Raw genomic sequence first — 27,077 nt, 5'->3', positions numbered from 1 at the left:
AGGCCTCCCTGTCCATCACCAACTCCTGGAGTTTACTCAAACTCATATCCTTTGAGTTGGAGATGCCATCCAACCATCTCATCCTCTGTCATCCCCTTCTCCTCCTGCCTTCAATCTTTCCCAGCATCAGGGTCTTTTAAAATGAGTCTGCTCTTTGCATCAGGTGGCCAAAGTATTGGAGCTTCAGCTCAGCATCAGTCTTTCCAATGAATATTCAGGACTGATCTCCTTTAGGATGGATTACCATAATAGGCATCAAATCCATAATGGCAATCAAGAGTACCTTGACCATGGTGTTTCTGGGAATGACACAGATGGCCGTCTGCCTACAGAAAAAAATCAAGGTCTGGTGAGCAGATAACTGATGTCAGCCTCCACACTGGAAAATCACAATATACTCAGTTGATTTCCACCAAGGGTCCCAAGAAAATTCAATAGGGAAAGAGCAGTCTTTTTAGCAATAGTGCTGGGACAACTGATGATCCACATGTAACAAAATGGATTTGGATCCTTTCTTCACACCATACATAAAAATTAACTCAAAATTGGTTGTAAATCTAAAGAGCTCAACTATAAAATGCTTATTAAAAAAACACAAGTGGATCTTCATGACCTTGGGTAAGGCAACTTCTTAGAGATGACATGCATGTGATAAGAGAATGCAAGTGATAAGAGGAAAAAAATAATAAATTCAACTTTATTTTTAAAACTTTTGTTTTTCAAATGTCACCATCAAGAAAATGATAAGACAATTTTGACTGTTAATTTTATGTTCCAATTTCGCTAAGGTATGGTGCTCTGTTATTTGGTCAAACACCAATCTACATGTTGCTGTGAGAGCATTTTTTAGATGTAATTGATATTTAAATCAGTAGACTTTGAACACATTACTCTCCATAATGTATATGAGTCTTATCCAGTCAGTTAAAGACCTTAAGAGAAAAAACTGAGTTCCCTGGAAAAGGAAATATTCTGCCTCCAGACTTGCCTTCATACAGCAACATATGAAAGACTACAACATCAACTCCTACCAGAATCTTCAGCCTGCCAACCTGCCTACAGATTTCAGACTTGCTCCCACAATATGTGAACCAATTCCTTAAAATATCTCTTCTCTGTAGCTAGATATATTTTTTTTTTCTCAATATATGTATACTTTCCCTGGGGAACCATGACTAATACAATAACCTACAGAATAGAAAAAATTTGCATATTATGTATCTGATAAGAGACTACTTTTATCTAGAATGTATTTGAAAACACAGTTCAGTAGTAAAGAAAAAAATAACCAAATTCTGAAATGAATAAAAGTTTTTACATAGACATTTCTTCATGAAATATACATGAATGGCCATTCATGAAATGATGCATATTATCTCTAGTCATTAGGAAAATGCAAACCAAAACCACAATAAAATATCATTTCACATTTACTAGGATCTAAAATCAAGATGTAAGACAATATCAAATATTGGCAAGAATGTGGAGAAGTCATAACCCTCATACATTGTTGTGGGAATGTAAAATGATATAACTACTTTGGAAAATAATTTGGGAGTTAACTGTTTAATGTCAAAACAGAGTTACTACATAATTCACTCCTACATATGGATCCATATAAAATGAAAATACATGCCCACATAAATATTTCTGAAGTATTATTCATACTAGCTAGGAATGCAAACAATTCAAATGTCCATCACCTAGTAACTGGATAAACAGTATGTAGCATACAATAGAATATTATTTGGCAAAAAAAGAGAAATGAAATTCTGATATATGCTGTTAATACAATTTTGATGACCCTTGAACACATTGTGCTAAATGAAAGAAGCCAGTAACATCAGATCAAATATTGCATGATTCCACTTACATAAAATGCCCATAATGGTCAAATCTATAGAGACAGAATGTCAATGACTCGTTGCCTAAGACTGTGTAAGGCAGTGGAAAGAGGAATGTAAGGAATGGTAAATGAATGTTGATGGGGATCGAGGGTCTCTTGCAATAGTGAAACTGTTCTAAAATTAACATATAGTGATGTAACACAACTCTTTAACTATACAAAAAAAAAAAAAAAACTCTTGAATTATACACTTAAATGGGTAAATTTTGTGGTACATAAATTACAGCTCAATAAAGCTATTTTTTAAAAAAGAAAATAAGAAAATAAATCCTTTATTGGCTTCCTTCATTTCTTATTTCATTTTTCCATTCTCTTTCCATGATTTCCTCTGCTTGTTTGTTTCCTCCCAAACAAACAACTGGCATTGCACACAAATCCCTTTTTTCAATGCATATTTTATGGGAAAATTAAAATAATAGTAGGCTTTGGATTTTAGAGTCATCATATACCACACCTGAGAATATTGCTCTGACCCATATCACAGTACTGAAAAGGACTGAAAATTCTGAGAGGGCTCAGAGCAAGATCCAGTCTATGAAGCAAGCCTCCCCACTATTTAGGTCACAAGACCCAGAAGGCCCAGTGGTGATAAAGCTACATACCACAGTAGAGGATGCTTTATGGGGTCTCAGTAGGAGACAGCACAGAATCCTCTGGTTTGCAGCTACATCTTCCACAATAGAGACTGAATATCTCATTATGGCTAATCATGTGTTTACAACCAGATCTTCCCAATTCGAGCTGGATATTGTGAGAGCCACCAAATTTTGTAAGGTGGATGTTGATTGCACAGCTCCAATCAATCATATTGGATATAGTGCGTTGGTGGGGTCAGGTCTCAACAGGCCTAGAGGATACAAGTAAATTACATGAATATGAGGCCATGATCACTGTATCAGTTACCCCTGATAACTGAGGGCCAGTTTTCAGGACTGGCGGACTCTTCTTCAACACACAACTATGTATATTGTCTATGGTGAGTCCTTCTTGTCATAAACAAAGGGAAATATTGGGCCTGTTCACAGTCGTTTCAATATGTTGACCTGAGACAAAAAGGTCTGCACTACACCAGAACTCCACTAATGGACAAAGCAGTCCCTAAAGAACAGAGAAAGGGAAATGCTGTTTGACAGAAATTTGATCAGTATTTTTAGTTGCCCACTATTTGTAGAGGGACAAATGGCCTGAGTAAGGGTATATAAAGACAGTGAATTACTATCACCCAGAGGTAATAGAGTTCTTGGTACTATTACCAAGAAGAAATAGTAGTATTGACTCCTCACTATCACTGCTAATAATATGCTTGTAAAACTTGTGCTTTGATATCCTGTGGTCTTAGACTTTGTTGTATTTGAGGTCTTAATTCTGAAAGGGGTGGTAATATTTGGGAATTCTTCTACCAGGCAACATTGTAAGTATTCCACTGAATTTGAAACTGTAGTTCTTCATGTCAATGGACCAACTGGCAAAGAAGAAAGTACTCTACTGAGAAGAACACTCAAACTTGATTCTCTTGAGGGGTTATAGCCGATACAAAATAGAGATAAAAAGGACTGCATCTGCAGCTTGCAGTGTTCACCATAGTCTACTATGGTGCTTCCATGCTTGGCAATGACTGTTTATTGGCAACTGGAGCAATCACACCACACAAGGGACTCAGGTCCTTTCATCCAACCAGGCAGGCAGCCTCAACCAGCCGGTGTTGGACTGTTGTTGTTCAGTCACTCAGTTGTGTCCAACGCTTTGTGACTCCATGGGCTGCAGCAGGCCAGGCTTTCCTGTCCTTCACCATCTCCTGGAGTTTGTGCAAACTCATGTCCGTTGAGTCAATGATGCCATCCAACTATCTCATCCTCTGTCACCCTCTTCTCCTGCCCTCAATCTTTTCCAGCACCAGGTCTTTTCCAGTGAGTCAACTCTTCCCATCAGGTGCCCAAAGTATTGGAGCTTCAACTTCAGCATCAGTCTTTCCAGTGAATATTCAGGGTTGATTTCCTTTAGGATTGACTGGTGTGATCTTGCTGTCCATGGGACTGTCAAAAGTCTTCTCCAGCACCACAGTTTGAAAGCATCAATTCTTCAGCACTCAACCTTCCTATGGTCCAAATTTCACAAGGGTTAAAAATCTAGTGTCAGGAGTAGAAGAGGCAGAAGATAAAAATCAATGACAGTCTGAGGACCACTGAAACAACACAGATTATAGCTTATACTACTGATTCATCTGAGCATCTTCCTGCCTTCTGTTCCAGGGCTTTCTCTAGCACAACAGGAAGTCCCATGGCTAACAGAACTTCAGTGCGGCTCATACTTCTTGAGGCTTTCTTCACCTCCTTTCATCCAATTGTAGGAACTACATCCAGTTGTCTCTACTTCCCAAGAGTCTGTTGAACCTATCATTTGAACTGTCTCCTCTGGTCGCCCTGACTGCAGTCTTACTAATTTCAAATCTTCTCTAATATCAAGACAGGCTTTTAAAAAGCAAGTTATGTTTCTGCCCTTTAAGTCTTTCAATGGCTTCATATCACCTACAAGTTAAGGACTACATTCCTTAGCCAGGTATATAAGGCCCTGGATGGTATTTCTCTGCTTACTTCTCAAGTCTGATTTCCTATCATTTTTTTAATCCTCAGCCTTTTCACTCTCCAGAAATATCAAGTAGCTGAAGCTTCCAGATACCTTGTAATAGGCATTTACTATCCATTCTCCCTCTGGAAAACATATTCTAAGTTATCTCTGGGTGACCAGCATTTCTCCCTTTTCCAGAGTGCGTGCTTGCAATTGGACCACAGTTATTGTCCCAGGAATGGGCACTACTTGATCAGAACCAGTGAATCATAATGAGATTTTTTTTTTTCAGGAATCCTACAAAAGAAAACATTCCCATTGAAAGAAAACTTTCCTGTGAAATGTAAACCCATGAATTATGTGAGCTCTGCATCTGTGGAGGCCACCTGGAGACCATGGGGGAGAGCCATGAGAATAAAGCCAACACAGTGGACGCAAAGCAAATAATAGAGCAAAAAGAACTGGATACCAGCTACCTCATTGAGACCTTATACACTGCCAAAATAGAAGTTAGATCTACTCTACGTTGCTCACGTGTATGAACCAGGGCCTTCCATTTTTAGCTTAACTTAGATGGATTCTCTAGGCCCTCCTGTGCCTGTGCAGCCATGGCTCCTTGGACATGGGGTTGGACCTCCCAGCCGCCGCCCCTGACCTCGGGCTTGGGGGCGTGGGGTAGCTTCTCCCAGCTGCTGCCCCTGACCTCGGACACAGGGTAACTCCTCTCGTCGCCGCCCCTGACCTCGGACGCGGGGTAGCTCACCTCGGAGTTCCTGCGCCATCACAGTCTGGCACTCTCGGTCACTGCCCCTGACCATGGACGTGGGGTAACTCCTCTTGGCCGCTGCCCTTCGGGCATGGGGTCCTCCCAGCTTCTTGCCCCTGACCTCGGATGTGGGGTGGCTCCTCTCGGCCGTGCTTAATGCACCGGAGGAGCTATCCCATATTGAAGCTCAGGAAGAGCAGCGGTGAGGAGATACCCCTCGTCCAAGGTAAGGAGCAGCAGCTGCGCTTTGCTAGAGCAGCTGTGAATAGATACCCCACGCCCAAGGTAAGATAAACCCAAGTAAGACGGTAGGTGTTGCAAGAGGGCATCAGAGGGCAGACACACTGAAACCATACTCACAGAAAACTAGTCAATCTAATCACACTAGGACCACAGCCTTGTCTAACTCAATGAAACTAAGCCATGCCTGTGGGACAACCCAAGACGGGCAGGTCATGGTGGAGAGCTCTGACAGAATGTGGTCCACTGGAGAAGGGAACGGCAAACCACTTCAGTATTCTTGCCTTGAGAACCCCGTGAACAGTATGAAAAGGCAAAATGATAGGATACTGAAAGAGGAAATCCCCAGGTCAGTAGGTACCCAATATGTTACTGGAGATTAGTGGAGAAATAACTCCAGAAAGAATGAAGGGTTGGAGCCAAAGCAAAAAGAATACGAGCTGTGGATGTGACTGGAAATAGAAGCAAGGTCCAATGCTGTAAAGAGCAATATTGCATAGGAACCTGGAATGTCAAGTCCATGAATCAAGGCAAATTGGAAGTGGTCAAACAAGAGATGGCAAGAGTGAACGTCGACATTCTAGGAATCAGTGAACTAAAATGGACTGGAATGGGTGAATTTAACTCACATGACCATTATATCTACTACTGCGGGCAGGAATCCCTCAGCAGAAATGGAGTAGCCATCATGGTCAACAAAAGAGTCCAAAATGCAGTACTTGGATGCAATCTCAAAAACGACAGAATGATCTCTCTTCATTTCTAAGCCAAACCATTCACTATCACAGTAAGCCAAGTCTGTGCCCCAACCAGTAACGCTGAAGAAGCTGAAGTTGAATGGTTCTATGAAGACCTATAAGACCTTTTAGAACTAACACCCAAAAAAGATGTCCTTATCTTTATAGGGGACTGGAATGCAAAAGTAGGAAGTCAAGAAATGCCTGGAGTAACAGGCAAATTTGGCCTTGGAATACGGAATGAAGCAGGGCAAAGACTAATAGAGTTTTGCCAAGAAAATGCACTGGTCATAACAAACACCCTCTTCCAACAACATAAGAGAAGACTCTACACATGGACATCACCAGATGGTCAACACCAAAATCAGGTTGATTAAATTCTTTGCAGCCAGAGATGCAGAAGCACTATACAGTCAACAAAAACAAGACCAGGAGCTGACTGTGGCTCACATCATGAATTCCTTATTGCCAAATTCAGACTTAAATTGAAGAAAGTAGGAAAAACCACTAGACCATTCAGGTATGACCTAAATCAAATCCCTTATGATTATACAGTGGAAGTGAGAAATAGATTTAAGGGCCTAGATCTGATAGATAGACTGCCTAAAGAACTATGGACTGAGGTTTGTGACCTTGTACAGGAGACAGGGATCAAGACCATCCTCATAGAAAAGAAATGCAAAAAAGCAAAATGGCTGTCTGGGAAGGCCTTACAAATAGCTGTGAAAAGAAGAGAAGTGAAAAGCAAAGGAGAAAAGGAAAGATTTAAGCATCTGAATGCAGAGTTCCAAAGAATAGCAAGAAGAGATAAGAAAGCCTTCTTCAACGATCAATGCAAAGAAATAGAGGAAAACAACAGAATGGGAAAGACTAAAGATCTCTTCAAGAAAATTAGAGATATCAAGGGAACATTTCATGCAAAGATGGGCTCAATAAAGGACAGAAATGGTATGGACCTAACAGAAGCAGAAGATATTAAGAAGAGGTGGCAAGAATACACAGAAGAACTATACGAAAAAGATCTTCACGACCCAGATAATCACGATGGTGTGATCACTGACCTAGAGCCAGACATCCTGGAATGTGAAGTCAAATGGGCCTTAGAAAGCATCACTACGAACAAAGCTAGTGGAGGTGATGGAATTCCAGTTGAGCTATTTGAAATCCTGGAAGATGATGCTGTGAAAGTGCTGCACTCAATATGCCAGCACATTTGGAAAACTCAGCAGTGGCCACAGGACTGGAAAAAGTCAGTTTTCATTCCAATCCCAAAGAAACGCAATGCCAAAGAATGCTCAAACTACCGCACAATTGCACTCATCTCAGACGCTAGTAAAGTAATGCTCAAAATTCTCCAAGCCAGGCTTCAGCAATATGTGAACCGTGAACTTCCTGATGTTCAAGCTGGTTTTAGAAAAGGCAGAGGAACCAGAGATCAAATTGCCAACATCCGCTGGATCATGGAAAAAGGAAGAGAGTTCCAGAAAAACATCTATTTCTGCTTTATTGACTATGCCAAAGCCTTTGACTGTGTGGATCACAATCAACTGTGGAAAATTCTGAAAGAGATGGGAATACCAGACCACCTGACCTGCCTCTTGAGAAATTTGTATGCAGGTCAGGAAGCAACAGTTAGAACTGGACATGGAACAACAGACTGGTTCCAAATAGGAAAAGGAGTACATCAAGGCTGTATATTGTCACCCTGCTTATTTAACTTCTATGCAGACTACATCATGAGAAATGCTGGACTGGAAGAAACACAAGCTGGAATAAAGATTGCCAAGAGAAATATCAATAACCTCAGATATGCAAATGACACTACGCTTATGGCAGAAAGTGAAGAGGAACTCAAAAGCCTCTTGATGAAAGTGAAAGTGGAGAGTGAAAAAGTTGGCTTAAAACTCAACATTCAGAAAACGAAGATCATGGCTTCTGGTCCCATCACTTCATGGCAGATAGATGGGGAAATAGTGGAAGCAGTGTCAGACTTTATTTTGGGGGGCTCCAAAATCACTGTAGATGGTGACTGCAGCCATGAAATTAAAAGACGCTTACTCCTTGGAAGGAAAGTTATGACCAACCTAGATAGCATATTCAAAAGCAAAGACATTACTTTGCCAACAAAGGTTCGTCTAGTCAAGGCTATGGTTTTTCCTGTGGTCATGTATGGATGTGAGAGTTGGACTGTGAAGAAGGCTGAGCGCTGAAGAATTGATGTTTTTGAACTGTGGTGTTGGAGAAGACTCTTGAGAGTTCCTTGGACTGCAAGGAGATCCAACCAGTCCATTCTGAAGGAGATCAGCCCTGGGATTTCTTTGGAAGAAATGATGCTAAAGCTGAAACTCCAGTACTTTGGCCACCTGTTGTGAAGAATTGACTCACTGGGAAAGACTCCAATGCTGGGAGGGATTGGGGGCAGGAGGAGAAGAAGCCGACAGAGGAGGAGATGGCTGGATGGCTCGATGGACGTGAGTCTGGGTGAACTCCGGAGTTGGTGATGGACAGGGAGGCCTGGCGTGCTGCAATTCATGGGGTCGCAAAGAGTCGGACACGACTGAGCAACTGAACTGAACTCAACTTAGTTCGATTCTGATTTTTTTGGTTTTGTCCATTAAATATGTCCTAACTGATATAAAATTCTCCAAGCCAGGCTTCAGCAATAAGTGAACCATGAACTTCCAGATATTCAAGCTGGTTTTAGAAAAGGCAGAGGAACCAGAGATCTAATTGCCAACATCTGTTAGATCATCAAAAAAGCAAGAGAGTTCCAGAAAAACATCTATTTCTGCATTATTGAATATGCCAAAGCCTTTGACTGTGTGGATCACAATAAACTGTGCAAAATTCTGAAAGAGATGGCAATACCAGACCACCTGACCTGCCTCTTGAGAAATCTGTATGCAGGTCAGGAAGCAACAGTTAGAACTTGATGTGGAACAACAGACTGTTTCCAAACAGGAAAAGGAGTATGTCAAGGCTGTATATTGTCACCCTGCTTATTTAACTTATATTCAGAGTACATCATGCAAAATGACAGGCTGAAAGAAGCACAAGCTGGAATCAAGATTGCCAAGAGAAATATCAATAACCTCAGATATGCAGATGACACCACCCTTATGGCAGAAAGTGAAGAACTAAAGAGGCTCTTGATGAAAATGAAAGAGAAGAGTGAAAAAGTTGGCTTAAAGCTCAACATCCAGAAAACTAAGATCATGGCATCCAGTCCCATCACTTCATGGTAAATAGATGGAACAGTGGAAACAGTGGCTGACTTTATTTTGGGGGGCTCCAAAATCACTGCAGATGGTGATTGCAGCCATGAAATTAAAAGATGTTTATTCCTTGGAAGGAAAGCTATAACCAACCTAGAGAGCATATTAAAAAGCAGAGACATTACTTTGTCAACAAAGGTCCATCTATTCAAGGCTATGGTTTTTCCAATAGTCCTGTATGGATGTGAGAGTTGGAGTCTAAAGAAAGCTGAGCACTGAAGAATCGAAGCTTTTGAACTGTGGTGTTGGAGAAGACTCTTGAGAGTCCCTTGGACTGCAAGGAGATCCAACCAGTCCATCCTAAAGGAGATCAGTCCTGAGTGTTCATTGGAAGGACTGATGTTGAAGCTGAAACCCCAATAATTTGGCCACCTGATGCACAGAGCTGACTCATTTGAAAAGACCCTGATGCTGGGAAAGATTGAAGTTGGGAGGAGGAGGGGATGACAGAGGATGAGATGGTTGGATGGCATCACCAACTCTATGGAGATGAGTTTGAATAAACTCTGGGAGTTGGTGATGGACAGGGAGGCCTGGCGTGCTACAGTCCATGGAGTCACAAGATTCGGACTCAACTGAGCGACTGAACTGAACTGAACTGAACTGATATACATATACTGTTTCATGTTTCTGTATACTTGTGCATGTATAAATGCCTAAATGCCTTATTTAAATACTTTGGTTAAATGTTATCTTCCTTGGAAGTTTTTCCTAATTATTCAGAATGTGTTTTTCACGTGGATCACTGTGTTTTCTCTGTACATAAATACAGAGAAATTTGTATTTATGTATTTGAATTTGTCCCCATATACTATATGCATAGCTAATGTGTAGGTCTCTTCCACTAGACTATTATTAATTCTATTTGTTTCTTGAAAGAGAATTTTGCTTTCAACTAGCCCAATGACAGGCACATAGCAAATACTTACATTTATATATTGTGGTGGTTTAGTCACTAAGTCATGTCTCTTTGCGACCCCATGGACTGTAGCCTGCCAGGTTCATTTATGGAATTTTCCAGGCAAGAATATGAAATTGAGTTGCCATCTCCTTCTCCAGGGGATCTTCCCAACCCAGGGATTGAACTCAGTTCTCTTGCATTCCAGGCGGATTCCTTACTGACTGAGCAAACCAAAGAAACCCACATTTATATATTGTTGCATATCACAACTTCCCCAAAATCACTGACTTAAAGCAATCAAGATTAATAATTTCTCTTTATTCTGGGTTTTGAACCCAGAATTTTGAACCCTGAAGAACCATTCTGGGCTGGTTCTTCTGCTTCGTATAGTGCCATCTGGGGCATAAGGACAACTGAAAAATACCAAATGGCTTCATTCATATGGCTGTCACTTTACAACCAGGAACTCAGCTGGGATTGTCAGCCAGAGCTCTTGGTTCTCCTTCACATGGACCTCTACTCTCCAGGGGACTGCTTGGGCTTCCTCACAGCATGGTGTCTGTGTTCCAAGCAACAAAAGCAGCAACGGAAGATATTTTTAAAATTTTATTTATAACTATACTTGACTTATAATATTCTATTAATTTTAGGTATACAGCTTCAAAGTCTTTTCCATTATAGATTATTATAAGATACTGAATATAGTTCCCTGTGTTATACAGTAAATCCTTGTTGTTTATCTATTTTATATACAGTGCTGTGTATCTGTTACTTCGATACTTTTAATTTATCCCTCCCCCTAACCTTTCCCCTGTGGTAACTAAGTTTGTTTTCTATATCTGTGAGTCTGTTTCTGTCTAGTAAATAAGTTGACTTGTGTTCTTTTTTTAGATTTCACATAGAAGGGATATCATATTTGCCTTTCTCTGCCTGATTTACTTTACTTAGCATGATAATCTTTAGGTCCATTCATGTTGCTCCAAATGGCAGTATTTCATTCATATGTATGCACATCCACAATAGAATATATATATATATATATATAATATATATATTATACACACACACACACCCTCCACATCTTCTTTATCCACTTATCTTTTGATGGATATTTGGGTTGTTTCCATGTCTTGGCTATTCTGAAGAGTAGCAACTGAAGATATTTTAAAGCCCAGGCTTGCAAGTTACACAGCATCACTTCTATCAGTACTGTTGAACAAAGCAGCCAATCAAAACTCAAGGGGAAGAGAAACAGATTCCACCTCTTGATGTATAAGTAGGAAGATTGTATTGCAAAAGAGAATTTAATGTGGCAACTAGTGTTGCAGCCATCTCTGAAAACAAAGTAAAACCATCCACTGCAGCACTTAACAATCTCTGAAGGAATGAATGAGAAAATGAATGAATATACTATTGCCAGCCTTTACTCCTGTCACTCATCTCGTTCCACCACATTTGTGTTTAAAGTTTGATGGTGGCACAATTTCTCTTATTGGAATACTCTTTTCTTTCAGTAAGAATTTCTAGAATTTTCAGCTAGTAAGATCAAGATTTAGGTCAGTTTATATAATTTTTCTCTAATAGTCTCTTTGTGGGGGCGGGGGAAAAAAAAACCCTCTTTCAAGCCTGTGTTGCAGGAATGTATTGTGTGTGTGTGTGTATTTGCTTATTCTGTGTATTCAACAGATCTAAAATGCTCTAATATTCTGACTCAAATTTTAAATTCCTGAGACTTTTTAAAATTGTATTTATTTATTTTTGGCTATGCTGAGTATTGTTGCATGGGCTTTTCTCTAGTTGCTGTGAGCAACGGCTACTCTCTAGCTGAGAGAAGCACGGGCTTCTCACTGCAGTGGTTTCTCTTGTTGCAGAGCATGGGCTCTACGGCACACAGGCTTCAGTCTCTGTGGTACATGGGCTTAGCAGTTGCAGGTCCCAGGCTCTAGAGCACAAGCTCAGTAGTTTCTGTGTATGGGCTTAGCTATTCCATGTCATGTGTGATCTTCCCAGATCAGGGATCAAACCCATGTCTCCTGCATTCGTATATGGACTCTACCACTGAGCCACCAGGGAAGTCCCTTAAATTCCTGAGTTTTAAGGCTTATGTCTGGTTTAATTACTTTATATAAAACACAGTCCAACAATACTTAATGACTGTGAGAAGGTGATAATTTGGCTTATAGCCAGATTCTTGAGTCTTTAAAAAATAAGGCAAAGGAGTTTATTACCCTACATCCAAGTCTATGCTACAAAACTCCATGAAGAATGTATAAATGACTGTTTAGCATAGATCAGCATTATATTTTTTCATGTACTATTATAAAACATATAAAGTGAAAATTTTCCATGTTTGAGGCTACATGAACATTGCTAAAGTCTCCACAAGACCCTTTTATCCAATGAGCTTCTTTTAAGACCAGATGGCCCCAGTCAGAGAGCTTTTGTTCAATTAGTCATTTCCTGAGGACACATCTCTATGGTTTGTCCTTTGCAGTATAATTCCTCTGATTCCCTTTCTATCCTTATTGAGTTTGATCTAACTTCTCTTTTGACTTGGGTGTTCAAGACATCATCACATATTTTTTGCTGTATATCTTTATAAATTATATGCTTTATTATATATAAAGCATATAATTTATGCATATATAATTTAAGCATATCTTTATTATATGCTTGGGTTTTTGCCACAGTCTCTTCCCACACTAGTTTCTACTTTGGTCCTGCTATTTTTTTGTTTCTTTTAGTTTTGCCTCATAAACCAAGCCCTAAATACCAAAACAAATTCTCTGTTTTCAACATTCTTGAATCGGAAACAGTAAACTACATGAACCATCACTTGCCCTGGAACCACCAAACCAAGCCCAATTTCTATGGCTAAATCTGTGGATACAACTATTTGGAGCTTGGCATATGTATTTTCACAATACCTACGGTTAGGTTCTGTGCATCACAAAATTTCTAATCAAACCATGACGTAGCTAAAAACCTACTATCCAAGAGTTGAGTTTTAAGTCTCAGATATATTTGAATCTTTGGCTCAGATGGTAAAGAATCTGCCTGCAATGTGGGAGACCCAGGTTCGATTCCTGGGTCAGGAAGATCCCCTGGAGAAGTGAATGGCAACCCACTCCAGTATTCTTGCCTGGAGAATTCCATGGACAGAGGAGCCTGGTGGGCTACTGTCCATGGGGTTGCAAAGAGATGGACACAACTGAAGCGACTTAGCAGGTATATTTGAATCTTCAGTTACTGAGAACTCTGAAGGTGGGAAACCAGAGGGATAACAGCTTGTATACTGACCCCGGAAGGTGGTTCTCATGACAGCAGCCACCTATGTACCATGCAGAGGCATTCAGAGAGCATGTTTTAAAAATAAGCTGGAATTTATTTTCCGAATACTGAAAATGACACATCTGTTCTTCATTTGCCCTGGTAGGTGAACTTAGGTAATCAGTGAAATGGTACTAGTTCTCTGCTTTAGAAATTTTGCAAAAACATCTTGTAAAATGTAAGGAACAAGGAGTTATTTTCTGTCATAGGCCTGTTCTACAGGGTGATCCATGTACTCTGTGTTTCTTAATCTTTCTTCCCATTTGAGATGCCATCAAGGTAATAATGTTGATACTGAGTATATGGACTTCTTGATGTGTCTGAAATCTAGCCAGAGGCTGACTCCAACTCCTCTTCACAGGCTGGCTGCTGGAAAAATGATATAGTATCTGGTGCTAACTAGCTAGTGAATAAAAGAAGGAAGGAAGAAGAACATTAAATTGCTAAATCAGAAACAAAAAATGCAGGAACACCAGGAAATTAATTGAAGTCACCAATGTCAGGGAATAAATCTGATGCTGTCTCACCATCAGGATGCCAGCAGAGCCTTGATTCCTGTTCTTGGAAGAGCAGTGGGGAAATCAGTGCTGGCCCCAGCAGGGCTAGGTGGGAGTGACAGGTTAAGAAGTGTCTAGAAAGGCCTAAGGGGCTACGAGAGTTATTGGAACTTTCTCTGGGAATTTTCTGAAAATTAAAGTCATAAATCTCTTCATTAAGTTGTAAGTAGTTGGAAAATCTACTTTAAGCAAATCCATAAATATGAAGATTATCTCACTTGATACAAAGAGAGATTTTAAGTCAAATGCCAGGGATGAAATATATAATTTCTTAGGCATGAACCAAGAGTAAATAAAGGAAGCCTTGTGCTTTTAAATAAACACCCTCAGCAGGCTCAGACAGACACAGAATCTGCAGTCCCCAAAACATCTTCACTTGATAGAGAATAGTATATTACCTGTCTTTCATAAACACACAGAAGAAAGTTTCATAATAAAATGTGTTCCAAGATGCATTTGTAAATCAGTTGATTGGCATTGGAACATATATATATTTTTTAATACTAAATCCATAGTTCAGGTTCTTAGATGAATCCAAAAAATTACTTAAAATCATGCAGTTGAAAATCCGGACCATTCAAATGTTGAGTACAATGACCCAAGTTCTTTGAGTCCTAAGCTAAGCGAGCACCAAAGATAGAGATCAGAGGAAAAGCAGTGTCCGTAGTAGTCCAGGAAGATAGTTCCTATGGCAACAAACATATGTATGCATTTGCCATGCATACGTCAAGAATCTTCAAGACATATAGCATAATATTCCCTCTATCGAAATCCCAACTTGACCTAAGTTTCTTTCCATTTCATTTATCAATTAAAAAGTGTTTTCATTCCATTTTAAAATAAAACTGCTACACCATAAGAGGTTTCATTCACTTTTTCTATCTCAACCCATGTTTTTCTTTCTAAAACCAAAATATAGAGCTTTTATTCTGCCAGTAATTTTCCTCCATGTTCCAGGGACCCATGATAAGACCTGTAATATAATTTGTCACTCTTTAAGCATAAGAAACCATTAGCCTTTGTCTACCTCTTCCTCACAGAGGCTTTTATTGCTGTCTTCTTTCTCACTTATCCCTTGAGAAACAGTTCCTTCCAAATTGAAACTTACCAAAAACACTAGTTTTGCTCGACCCACAGTAAGACCTAACAGTACCAAAATGTATGAGTTTGGAACAGAGAAAGGTTTATTGTAGGGACCTGCAAGGGGTGGCTCACGCCTGAAAAACCCCAAATTCCCCAAAGGCTTTCAGCAAATCCATTTCATAGGAAAGGTGAGGGAGGGCTGTGGTTGGTTGCTGCAAATTTCTTGGTGTCAGAGTCTTTGTTCTTGACATCATGGTCAGGTAATAATGTTCCTATAAATCTCTACCAAACAAATACTATTTTCTGTTCTGGAAAGAAAGGGCAAGGTTCCCAGGTACAACATTCACCCTCTGAGGTCTAGGCCCTGGCTAAGGGGAGGGGGTCCCTGCAAGGCCCAGTTACCCTGCCCAGGAATATTCCTCCAGCCCCGAGTCTGGGTCAGCCTGCCAGGGCTAACAAGGCAGATCTCAGTTGGAAGTTCCCTGAGGGCCAGGGCCCCATACCCTGCCCAACTGTCATCACTGAGGGAGCCAGGAGCCCAGGAGCCAAGTAGGCCTCAGGTTCCTCAGTCCTCCCAAACAGCAGGGCTGAAGCCTTACAGACAGTGTCCCATCGCACACTGCCACTTCCATTAGGTCCCAGAGGTGATGGGAAAGAGGCTCACGGCCACCTCAATGCTTCAGCTTGGCCAGTTGGTGGCCTTGGCAAGGGCTATGGAGCCCCGAAGGCTGGCCTGAGACCAGGTGAGCTGGAGAGCTCTCGGGAGAAAGCCGGTATCCACCTCTTCTTACCTCACTGCCTGAAGACTGCCACTCCACCAACCAAGACCGAACAGGCCTCTACCAACCGGTTGCTCATTGACCTCGGTTCCCCGGGGGAGGGGCCCACTGCAGGGTCGACCAATGACTGAGCAGAACCTCTAACCGCCGCCCTAACCTTCCAGTTAGTGGTCTCGTGGAAACAGTTGCCTGGTAATGGTGCTAAGGGCTGCACTCCGCCCTGCTCTTTTGTAAAACCACCAATCATTTGTATTTAGAGAACCGTTTATGTTTGTGTTCCCAGCCTTTGCCAGGGATACTAAACTCACATTTCAATGTTCTCCAACAATAAATCTCAATCAAAATTGCCCCTGCCTTACATGTTCCAGAATGACATATTCACCAGGCTCCTCTGTCCGTGGGATTTCCCAGGCAAGAATACCGGAGTGGGTTGCCATTTCCTTCTCCAGGGATCAAACTTGCATCTCCTGCATTAGCAGGTGGATTCTTTACCACTGACTGAGCCACCAGGGAAAGCATACAGCCACTACTTATAATTCCCTATTGAATTTATGATTGACATAATAAATTCTGGGATTCTGAATTAAGAATTAATTCTGGGATTTTAAGTGTCTAGACCAAAAAAGAAGGTTCTGTTTGTCATTCTCCCCTCCTATTGCCCTCTTTTCCTCTCTCTATTCAAGTCTTTTTTTCCAGAAAGTTGCTCAGCCACGCACTCTTCCAGAGCTTGATTCTTACACTTCATTTTTCAAGCAAGACATGCTACTGAGATAAGGTCTTGGCTGACTTACATTCTGGCCCAGCAGCTGTAATTACCTGCTGTGTAGACTGTCCCCCAGTACAGCAGGGGGAATTTTATTAGAAACGCCAGTGGGTTTTGTGTAAATAGTCATTCTAAGTCGTTAGTGACCATTCTCATTCCCAAGATTGCCATGAAAAATTACGTGTTAGCATCAAACCTAGCTCAGTGTAAGCTTTCAAGTTCCCAGCCAGTCTCAGGAGGCCCTACATCTCTTCCCTCTTGAGATATTCTTTGTCTGCTGGCCAACACATAGCCGAGAAGCAGGCAGACGGGTGTACAACCTCATGAAATTCAGCCCAGTTCTTCCAACTTTCTAAGTATCATTTCCTGCTTGCCTTGAATTAAGTGAGAGTTGTTGTGGTGTCATACAGTATTCACCAAGTACAGTATACTACAGTTCACCTTTCCAGAGGTGTCTGAAACATTCAAGACTTAAGTCATGTTACATTGACTCCAAGTGATAATTTAGTTCATACTTCATACTGTTGGCCAAAAATTCAATTTTCTATTGTCTACTTAGTTCCTGACTTTATTTCTAGTCTTAATAACTTTAAAAAAAATTATTTTATAGTAATAACTACTCTGACATTATCACTTTAATGAAAATGTTAAAATTAATTATAAATGCAAAGTTTTAGTTCACTAAAGTGTTATTTTCTATTTTTAAAAGGAGAATGTTCATTAGCCATAAATATCTGGTTTCTAGCAGATTCAAGTGACTTGGTTCTGCTTAAGACAAAAAGTTTCATCACCAGAGGTGATAGAACACAAATTACAGACAACAATCCCACTAATCCACATTGGCAAGAAAAAACAACAAAACAAATTAGTGTAACTCTAGATAAAATTCCTATTTCTTACCAAGGGTTTCACCAGCAATCCTCTTAGGATGAAAAGTTCAGCACACTTGTGATATTGGGGAAATCCCAATTTGAGGCAAAGGTAGTTTGGAGTAGCTATTGGCATCTCATTGAGTAACAATAATAAAGCATTCTACACATGTATGCCTGTTTCCATTTCAGTGGAAGAAATCAAGTGGCATCTGGGTTTGAAGCTCTTATGACTAGGAGAGGGAGTGTATCATAAGGGTTAGGTGTATAACCCCAGAAACATACTTGAATGAGTTTGCAGCCCATTCTACACAATCAGTGTATGTGCGAGCGTGCTAAGTTGTTTCAGACTTGTTCATCTCTTTGTGACCCTATGGACCGTTGACCCAGGAAACAAACTTACATCTCTTACATCTCTTGTACTGGGAGGTGGGTTCTTTACCATCAGCACCACCTAGGAGGCCCAACACAATAAATAACATTAAACGAGTTACTCAAGGTCTTTGTGTCTCAGTTTTTGCATTTTTAAAATGGGGATGATAATAATAACCAAATTTTAGGGATATTGTAAACATCTAGAACAGTACCTGGTCCAAAAGAAAAAATAAATTAACAAATGTTAAGTCCATGGCTATAGCTGTGAAAGCAAGACTATATTTTTATTTTTAAAGCTCTCAGTGGCTGCAGCTAATGAGGTTGTGACTAGCCCTCTTAACATTTCATTCACACATTTTCAGTAAACCGAATGCAATGAGAGCAAAAGAAATCATTCTGAACTGAGAATAGGGTTATAGTGACTGTCTTGGCCACCAACTGATGGTGATCATAAATGATTTGGGCTCTCTATTTCCTTATCTGAAGACTGAAGGGAGTAAAATTTATATCTCTAAGGTTCCTCTAGATCTTACAAAAGAGGCTGTACTATCTTGAAACAATTGGGATGCAATTTTTTAACAACCATTTTTCAACAGGTATGTTTCCATGCTTGCTTTTAGATGTTTTTCTTCTTTTAAACTTTAAATTGAAGGTTTGTGTTAACTGAAATAGGATTTCATGAATTTTGAACCAGAAATACAACAAAATGCATTTTTATACCAGAGTCAATAATAGCATATTATACTCTAAATGATAATTTTTTAAAACATAAACTTCTAGTTTAGGGCAACTTGGAAAATAAGGACTTCAATTAACAGCTATATAAAGGAAAGACAGGGAGATAAGAGAAAACAAGTGGAACTCTTAAAGGAGAATTTAAATTACACTTTTAGAAAGCATTTTTAAAATAGAGTCATCTTTGCAGGGAGCACATAGTCTTGAAGGGAGGTGCTAAAGAGTCAGAAAGAAGACAAATCAATTACAATCTTCAAAGATAGTATTATCTCAAGGAAACAGATGAGTGCCTCAAGAGAAAAGTTGGTTAAGAAAAAAACCTGATAAAAGAGAACAAAGGGATTTTCCAGATAAATAGAGGGATAATGAAAAGATATGTGGATCAGGAGGAAGATTTTTTTTTTTAAGTTATAAAGCAATCGGGACAATAGGGGAAATTTGGATATGGACAACACATTAGGTAACAGTGTGGTGTCGATGATAATTTCTTCAGTGATAATAAGATTGTGGTTATGTAGGAGAATGTCTTATTAGAAGATATATGCTCAAGTATTTAAGGGTAAGTAAAGTGAAAAGATGCCACTTATTCTCAACTGGTTCAGGAGGGAAATGTTAAAGAAAAAGAAACAGTAAATGTGGCAAAATATTGGCAATCATGAACATGGGTGAACAATCTGCAAGTGTTCATTGTATTTTTCTTGTAATTTGACTATAGGTTTGACTTTTAAAAAAGAGTTCTCAAAATTAAAAAAAATCACATATAACCTTTGAATAAATGTTATTGTTTACCAAAAAAAAAAAATGAGCTTTCAGATGTATTTGACCCTTGTCCATTCTCCTCCTCCCCTATCAAAGGAGGAGTGTGTGAAAATGAATCAGTAGTTGCTGATTGGTTCACACATCAGAACACCAGGGGCTTTGGAGGTTAGCGCTCTCCTTGTAATTAGAGCCAGTTATTTTGTGGTATCTATTGGGTAACACCGAGAGAAAAAAAAAATGGGAACCTCTAAATGTAAAGTCAGCCAGTGGTGAGAATAAAGCTAGCAAGGGGAATTTCTTCCCCTAAATTGAGGTGATGTAAAGTCTTGAGTGGATAAACAAGAAGGGATAACTCAATACTTAGTGCCATATGGCTCACATCTCTTGGGGAGGTATTAGTGGTGGAAAAGAAACTGATTTTGGTAGTCTATTGAGCCTCTTTTAATTATAAAAAATCAACTTGTCTAAAACTACAAAAGGTGAAAAAAATTTTAAAGGAACCCTTGAAAGGCGGAATTTTTCTTAATGAGAAAGCATTCTATCACCATTTTAAATTTAAAATTATAATGAACAATTCTAGCAAGGAGAAAAAGAAATGGTGTTCCCATACATTGCTGATTTCTGCATAAATTAGTGCAGCATTTTTTGTAAATAATTTCACAAGAATTGTCAAGAGTTAAAAAAATTCTTTTCCTATAATCATTTTTCACAATGTATCTTAACGAAGGAGAGAAAAGTAAGGGAGAAGGAGGTGAGGGAAGAAAAAATGAAAGAGGGCAAGAAAGAAGTGAAAAAGAGAGGAAGAAAGGTGAGCTATATATAATAAGATGGTCATTGCAGATATCTACAAAAACAAAAAGAGAGGCTAAAAAGAGAGGAGGAAAAAGAAAGAAAATGCCCAGTAATGATGACATGTTTGCATAATGCACATCAACGTTTGTTGTTGTCCTTCATTCACTGTCATGTCCAACATCAAACCCAAGTACATAAAATATTTTGCAAATGGTAAAACTATACATACATACTAGGTCTCTTCAGTCGTATTCAACTATTTGCAGTCCTATGGACTGTAGCCAGCCAGACTGTCCATGGGATTCTCCAGGCAAGAATACTGGAGTGGGTTGCCATTGCCTTCTCAAGGGGATCTTCCATACCCAGCGATCAAACCCGTGTGTTTTACATCTCCTGCTCTGGTAGGCAGGTCCTTTACCACTAGCACCATCTCGGAAGCCTGTAAGACCATACAGGAAGAAGGAAAAATGCGTAGAGTGCCAAGCACATAGAATTAACAATGGCATCTACATTTTTAATTCAACTATGTAAAGTCATGAAGCACAAAGATATTGATCTGTTGGATTATAACCAGGATGGGAATTGGGTTTATCCTTTTTAAATCGCCATTGCTATTGTTACGAGAAGGGACTTGAGTTTAATTATTCTCTGAATAGTTTAGGGCATGCAAGCAGCTTTGTTATTGTTGTTGTTTAGTTGCTAAGTTGTGTCCAACTCTTTTGTGACCCCATGGACTGTAGCCCACTATGCTTCTCTGTCATGGGATTTCCCAGGCCATTTCTTTCTCCAGGGCATCTTCTCAACCCAGGGGTCAAACTCATGTCTTCTGCACTGGCAGGCCACTGAGGCACCAGAGAAGCCCATGCATGCAGCAAAGTATACTAAATTGAATATAAATTTGGGGGCATCAGTAAATATAAATTCTCTCTCCACCTCTACTGCAGACTGTCCATATGAAATTATATTAAACCCCTATATTCCTCAGCCTGTTCTTACATAAAGAAATCTAAAGACACGAAAATAATATTTACAAGATTAGAAAAACAATACATGCCAATTTGATGAGACTACTTATTTTAGGTTTTCACCTTTACAGTGTGACTCTGATACTGGCAACACATCTATTTGTCATTTTCAGGAAACCTGGTTTAGAAGGTCATATAGTACACCAGAGGTTAGCATATGGCTCTAGAGTTAGGTAAATCTGAATCCGTTTTGTACATTGAAAATCCTTGAGAATATTTGTTAGCAACTTTCTGCACCTTTGCTTCCCTATCTGTAAACTGAGTAAAAACTACACCTGTTGTAGGGCTATCATGAAGACGAAATGAGTTGCTATATATAAAGTGGTTAGCACAATGTCTGACATACGAGGATGCTAGGTAAACATCAGGGATTGCTGTTGGTCTCTTTAATTTCTTTAAAAAGGGATGGTCAGAAACACTATAGGGCCCGGTTCTCTATTTGAACTCATTTATAGTAAGTCAGAGTATTCAGTGGGTAATGTTCCTTGAAAACATCTTCAGTGGCATAATTCTATCACCATATAAGATACATTAAATAATATATTATTGGGCTATATTACATGATATATAAAATTATATAGGGTTGTGGGAGATTTTAAAAGAAAAACTTTACAAAGTTATGTCCAGATGTGTTACTTCTCAAGCCCCATAGAATACGTGCAGTTGAGAGGAAACTGAAGAGTAAGTTTAGGCTCTTCCTGGAACTAGCTCTGAAAGAGTTCATTTTCCTAATGCCTCTTGCTGCATTCATAATACCCAAATTCAGGATTTGAATACCCCAGAAGATATTGAGACATTTTTAGATAATCTGCATCCCTTTGTTTCTCTAGAAAAGTCAATTACAGAATCATGGGAATTCATCCAAACTTCTTTGAGGGACTGGTCTAATCCAGCCATAATCAAGAAATAGAGAAGTTGACCAAGAATGTCTCTGTAAAATAAGCAGAAAATTTGATGCTAATAAAAACACCTAAATAATAGAAAATAAATATGCAGATTGCATCCTGTTATTACTCACCAAGCAGTTCTGGACACTTAAATAAGGCTGTGTATTAGCACAGTGGAGAAACAGGGGGCACTATTTTTGATTGCAGGAAACTTGCACTTTATGTGATCAAAATATATGTGTGAAAAAATAAATCATGGTGAACTATTAAATGCATCCAAAATACAGTCCTGATAGCACGATTGTGAATGAGCTTTAAAACCTAAAGTCTTCATTCTGGCAGGTAGTAATCTTTAGGTTCTTTTTAGTTCCACAAATAACTTAGGTCTTGAACTTTCAACACCTCATTAACTGAAAGGAGAGGCTGGGGCAATCAGTGTTGCAATAGCATGACTGCTCTTTTTTTTTTTTTTTTAACTCTCTCAGCCACCAACGGATAGCTGCAAAGCTGCTTCTACTAAGAATGTGTCGAGAGAGTTTCAAGGCTCACCAAAGTTCACTCTTTTGCCGTCAGAGGTACAATTAGACATTTGATGCATCGCTTAGGTTAGTTATAAAGGAAGCATCTCATTGGATTAATAAACACTGAGGTTGTTGCCCTAGAAATGAGGGAAAATAGTACAAAATAATTCAGTTTGCTCTATCTGGTTGGCACTTGGCAGTGTTAGTTACTTGGCAGGTCAACGTGACCCGGGTTAAGTCACAAAAGACCACATGCGTTAGGTGTGGAAGCAAGTCAAGTGATGCTAGCACATGTCACACAAAGCATTCTGTGCACCTTATCAAGTTCAAGTACCACACAATATGAGCTGGCTTTCCTCTGTGGACTAAAAGCTAAGTTGTTCTTCCACTTATTTGATTGATAAAGATACTTTATTTTGGAGCAAAATTTCACCAAAAGTAGTCTCCAAATGTATTTCTAAATTCTAGGAGTTTGAAAAATATACTGGTAGAGTAAGAGAGTCCATTCCTGGAAAAAGTCTTTCAAAATATATGTATAATCTACAGCCCAAATGCATTAGAAAGCAACTCTGCTTGGACATATCAAAAGTGACTTCTAAGTAAGCACAAACTTGGCACTTTGTTTTACTGTGATAATAGAAATGACAGTTAAAAAGTTTATCTTTTTTCTTCCTAGAACAATATCTAACCTGTTTTAAGCTCTTGATAAGTAGTTCTTGAATAAATGAATAACTCTTTGACTAGCCTAGGAAAGTAGACTCCATTTGGCATTTATGCCTATGATTAATCTACTGGTAATTTCCACTGGTATTTTAGGGACAAGTTTTGATACTCTAATCCTTTGAGATTCAAAATTTGGCCCACAGAGAAGCATCATCAATGTCACCGGAGAGCCTGTGAAAACTACAGTATTTCAGGCCTAATGAACCAGCATCTTCACGTTATGTGTGTGCATGCTCAGTCATGCCCAACTTTTTGCGACCCCCCCTAGACTGTAGCCTGTCAGGCTCCAGGCAAGAATATTGGAGTGGAGTACCATTTCCTACTCCAGGAGATCTTCCTGACCCAGGGATCGAGCCTGCATCTCCTGTGTCTCCTGCATCGGCAGGTGGATTCTTTACCACTAGTGCCACGTGGGTGTGATAAAGGTTGAAAAAACCTGATTTAAAACAGGTGACATAGTTTTAAAATCAACACACAAGCCTGCCTTCAGAGGAGACACAAGGGGAGAAAATCTCACAAATGGCAACAGGACCAAATGTGAGGTTTGGAAGGTCAAAAATTTTACTCATACGTGATATATGGTAGATACATGAAGTCAAATGCCTGTATCAAAGGAGTTATGACGCTTCAGGTAAGTTTCTTAACCGTTCTTAGAATTATCTGTTTAAAAAAAGAAAAGAAAAGGCCAAAGTAGATATCTTCTAGCCATAACGAGACTTTTCTCTTGCCCTCAAGTGCCTCGGGCTTTGTTTCCCAGAAATTAACTGGGGCATCTTTTTCACCCTAGATCACTCTCGTTTGGCTACGGCACGTGCTTCCTGCCCATCTCCTGCCCCCTCCTCAACTCTGCCAGGTGCTGTACACATTCTGCGTAGACTTCTAGTCCATGAAAATGTAAAAACAGCATTTATTCTGAAAAGCCTTGTCATTTCAGACAGCTCAGGAAAGAGTTTACCCGTATGTATTGCATTCACGTGTACTTGATTAATAGGGCACAATAAAAAAATGTCTAGGGAATCCCCTGGCAGTCCAGTGGTTAGGACTCTGTGTTTACTGCCAAGGACCCAGATTTGATCCCTGGTGTGGGCCCAGAAAAATCCCAGAAGCTGTGTGGCAGAGCTAAAAACAAAAAGCAATCTTCCACAAAGATCTGTTTTGTACTTTTTTTAGTTTTATATTTGTTCTATTAACTTTAGAAGTTTTTTTTTAGTACTTTTAAAGGCGATTCCATAGAAAATAATTGCCTGTACAGCTTTCAGGAAAGTTAAAAGTTTTTATTTATATCCTTAGACTAGAGAAGTGCTGTGTGTGTGGCATGATTTAAGGAAAACATTGCTAATAAACACAGTGATTCTCAGCAAGTTATGACAAGTGGCCCTGAACACACCCCATTCTCACCACCAACACCCCATTGGGTGTTGGGACCTTCCATTTGCATAGTACAAAGACTCAGAACTGGAAAACCATATGTCTCTAAAGTAACCCTGATATGGTGACTGAAGGATATCATCAAATTCTTGCCACACCTCTCATCAAGCGTGCATGTAGTCTGAGAGGTGAGGTTTATTTCCCCTCCCCTTGATTCTAAACTAGCCCTTACACACACTTTGACAAATGGGATGTGGCAGCAGTGGCTATATAACTTTCAAGGCTGGTCTTCAAAGATCTGTATATTCTACTTAACCCTTCCTGGAATGCTCCTCAGAAACCAGCCACCACTTAAGAAGTACAACTAACCAGGGATCACCGAGCAGTGAGGGAGCCCAGGCTAGCCCCGTACAGGGTGAGAACCCTTGTGGTGGAACACAGAAGTGCCATTTACATGAGGAAAGTTTGCTTGGAACTTCCAGTCCAGCTCCACCACCAGGTGAACGCAAATGAGTGAATGAGACAGCTCAGGCCATGTGGAGCAGAAAAACTTGCCCAAACTCTGCCTAAATTCCTGACCCAATCACGAGCAAGCAAAACTCTTGTTGATAGCACTGAGTATGGGAGTAATTTGTTACACAGCAGGAGCTAGCCAAAACACTTGGGGACCAATTATTTTCTCTTTTATTACTTTATCGGTTTTCTCCTATTTTAATATTTTTAACATTTTTATTTATTTATTTGGCTGTTCTGGGTCTTAGTTGTGGCTCAAGGGATATTCAGTCTTCGATGCAGCATGAAGATCTTTAATTGCAGCATGCTGGATCTTTTTAGTTGCTGGCACATGGGATCTAGCTCCCTGTCCAGGGATGGAGCCTGGGCCCCCTGCATTGGGAGCATGGAGTCTTAGCCACTGGACCATCAAGGAAGTTCCTTCTCCTATTTTAATCTGTCTGACTGGCCTGCCCATTCTGCTCTTGTATACCCTTCCTGGGAATTTTTTCCTAGAATCTTCATAGGAAACTCTGAAGGAGATAGGATGATTGGTTTAGTGAATTATCTCACCCTTACTGGACAGAACGTTTTGAACCAGTCAGTCTTACAGGTACCTACTCTGGTCAAATTAGTTCTGACTTTGCATGTAGAGCCTTTCCTCAGCAGAGCAATTCATGGGGGTATTGGGCATGACTGGCACCTGATCGGATTGTTCTGAATATTTTATGATTAAATCTTCAGCCCTCTGAATTAACCAATTATCCCATGCTAAAATGCAGATACTCCTTGCACACAAGAAACTACTCATTGTTTAAACTTCAATAAATGTATGAGAGTTTTCCAATATGATCTGGCTGAATCTGAACTTTAATGTTGGAAAAGGAAAAGAAGGCCTGATATCCGTGAACAGTTGGTAGAGGTACTAAAAAGAAATCAACAAGGACTTAAAGACTAGGAGATAGTGAAGGATAATTTTTTCTGGTTCAGCCTAGAGCAGGCCTTTGGCTTAAAGGTGGAGTGTTGATGAAAGATAGGATTTTTCTAGATATGTGGGGTCACTTGAGAAGTCATGTGAAGGCATAATATGGTGACTAAGTCTATGTGACAGTAAAGGAAGAGGAAGATGGAACAAGATACTTGAGGAATATAAGCAAGAGGTTGGAGCCTAGAAAAAGAGGAAGAGAACAGAAGTTTTGGGAAGTATAGAAAGTGTAATACCCTAAAGAGGTTGTTCACTGTCTATCCTTTTCTGGTAAATGCTATTAAATAATACTTAAAATCAGCATTTACACAATAGACATATGTACATAATGTTTACTGACTTCTAGAATTTGGTCTGTATGCTTCCGGACGCTTTCAGAGTTTTTAAAATGGCATTCCCTTTATAATTTTTTGCGGTGTCTCCAATTTGAAATGTACATCATCTCAAACATCTGAGCTGTTAGTATTCTATGCAGGTGATCCAGCGCACTGGGGGAAGAAAAGAAAGACAAAAATTGCCCAAGTGGCAAAAGTAAAAAAAAACAAAAAAAAGTACTTTCTTACATCAGTGAATTTCAAAATCTAGATGAAGCATGCATTTTTCTTGCAAGAAAAATTCTTAATTTTTCCTTCAAGCTTATGTAA

The 27,077-nt window shown here is 39.6% G+C and overlaps 1 long non-coding RNA gene across 1 annotated transcript; it reads right to left on the bottom strand.

Moving 5' to 3' along the window:
* Positions 1 to 669: 669 nt before the first annotated feature.
* Positions 670 to 16,499, bottom strand: LOC139183593 (uncharacterized). The gene is made up of 2 exons (XR_011567090.1): positions 16,152 to 16,499; positions 670 to 4,032 (listed from the first exon to the last, which is right to left on the bottom strand). It is a non-coding gene; the product is annotated as an uncharacterized lncRNA (long non-coding RNA).
* Positions 16,500 to 27,077: the final 10,578 nt, after the last annotated feature.

The sequence above is a fragment of the Bos indicus genome, chromosome 6 (assembly GCF_029378745.1).
Source record: "Bos indicus isolate NIAB-ARS_2022 breed Sahiwal x Tharparkar chromosome 6, NIAB-ARS_B.indTharparkar_mat_pri_1.0, whole genome shotgun sequence".
NCBI classification, from domain to species: Eukaryota; Metazoa; Chordata; class Mammalia; order Artiodactyla; family Bovidae; genus Bos; species Bos indicus.
This window is presented reverse-complemented; position numbering and strand designations above follow the sequence as displayed.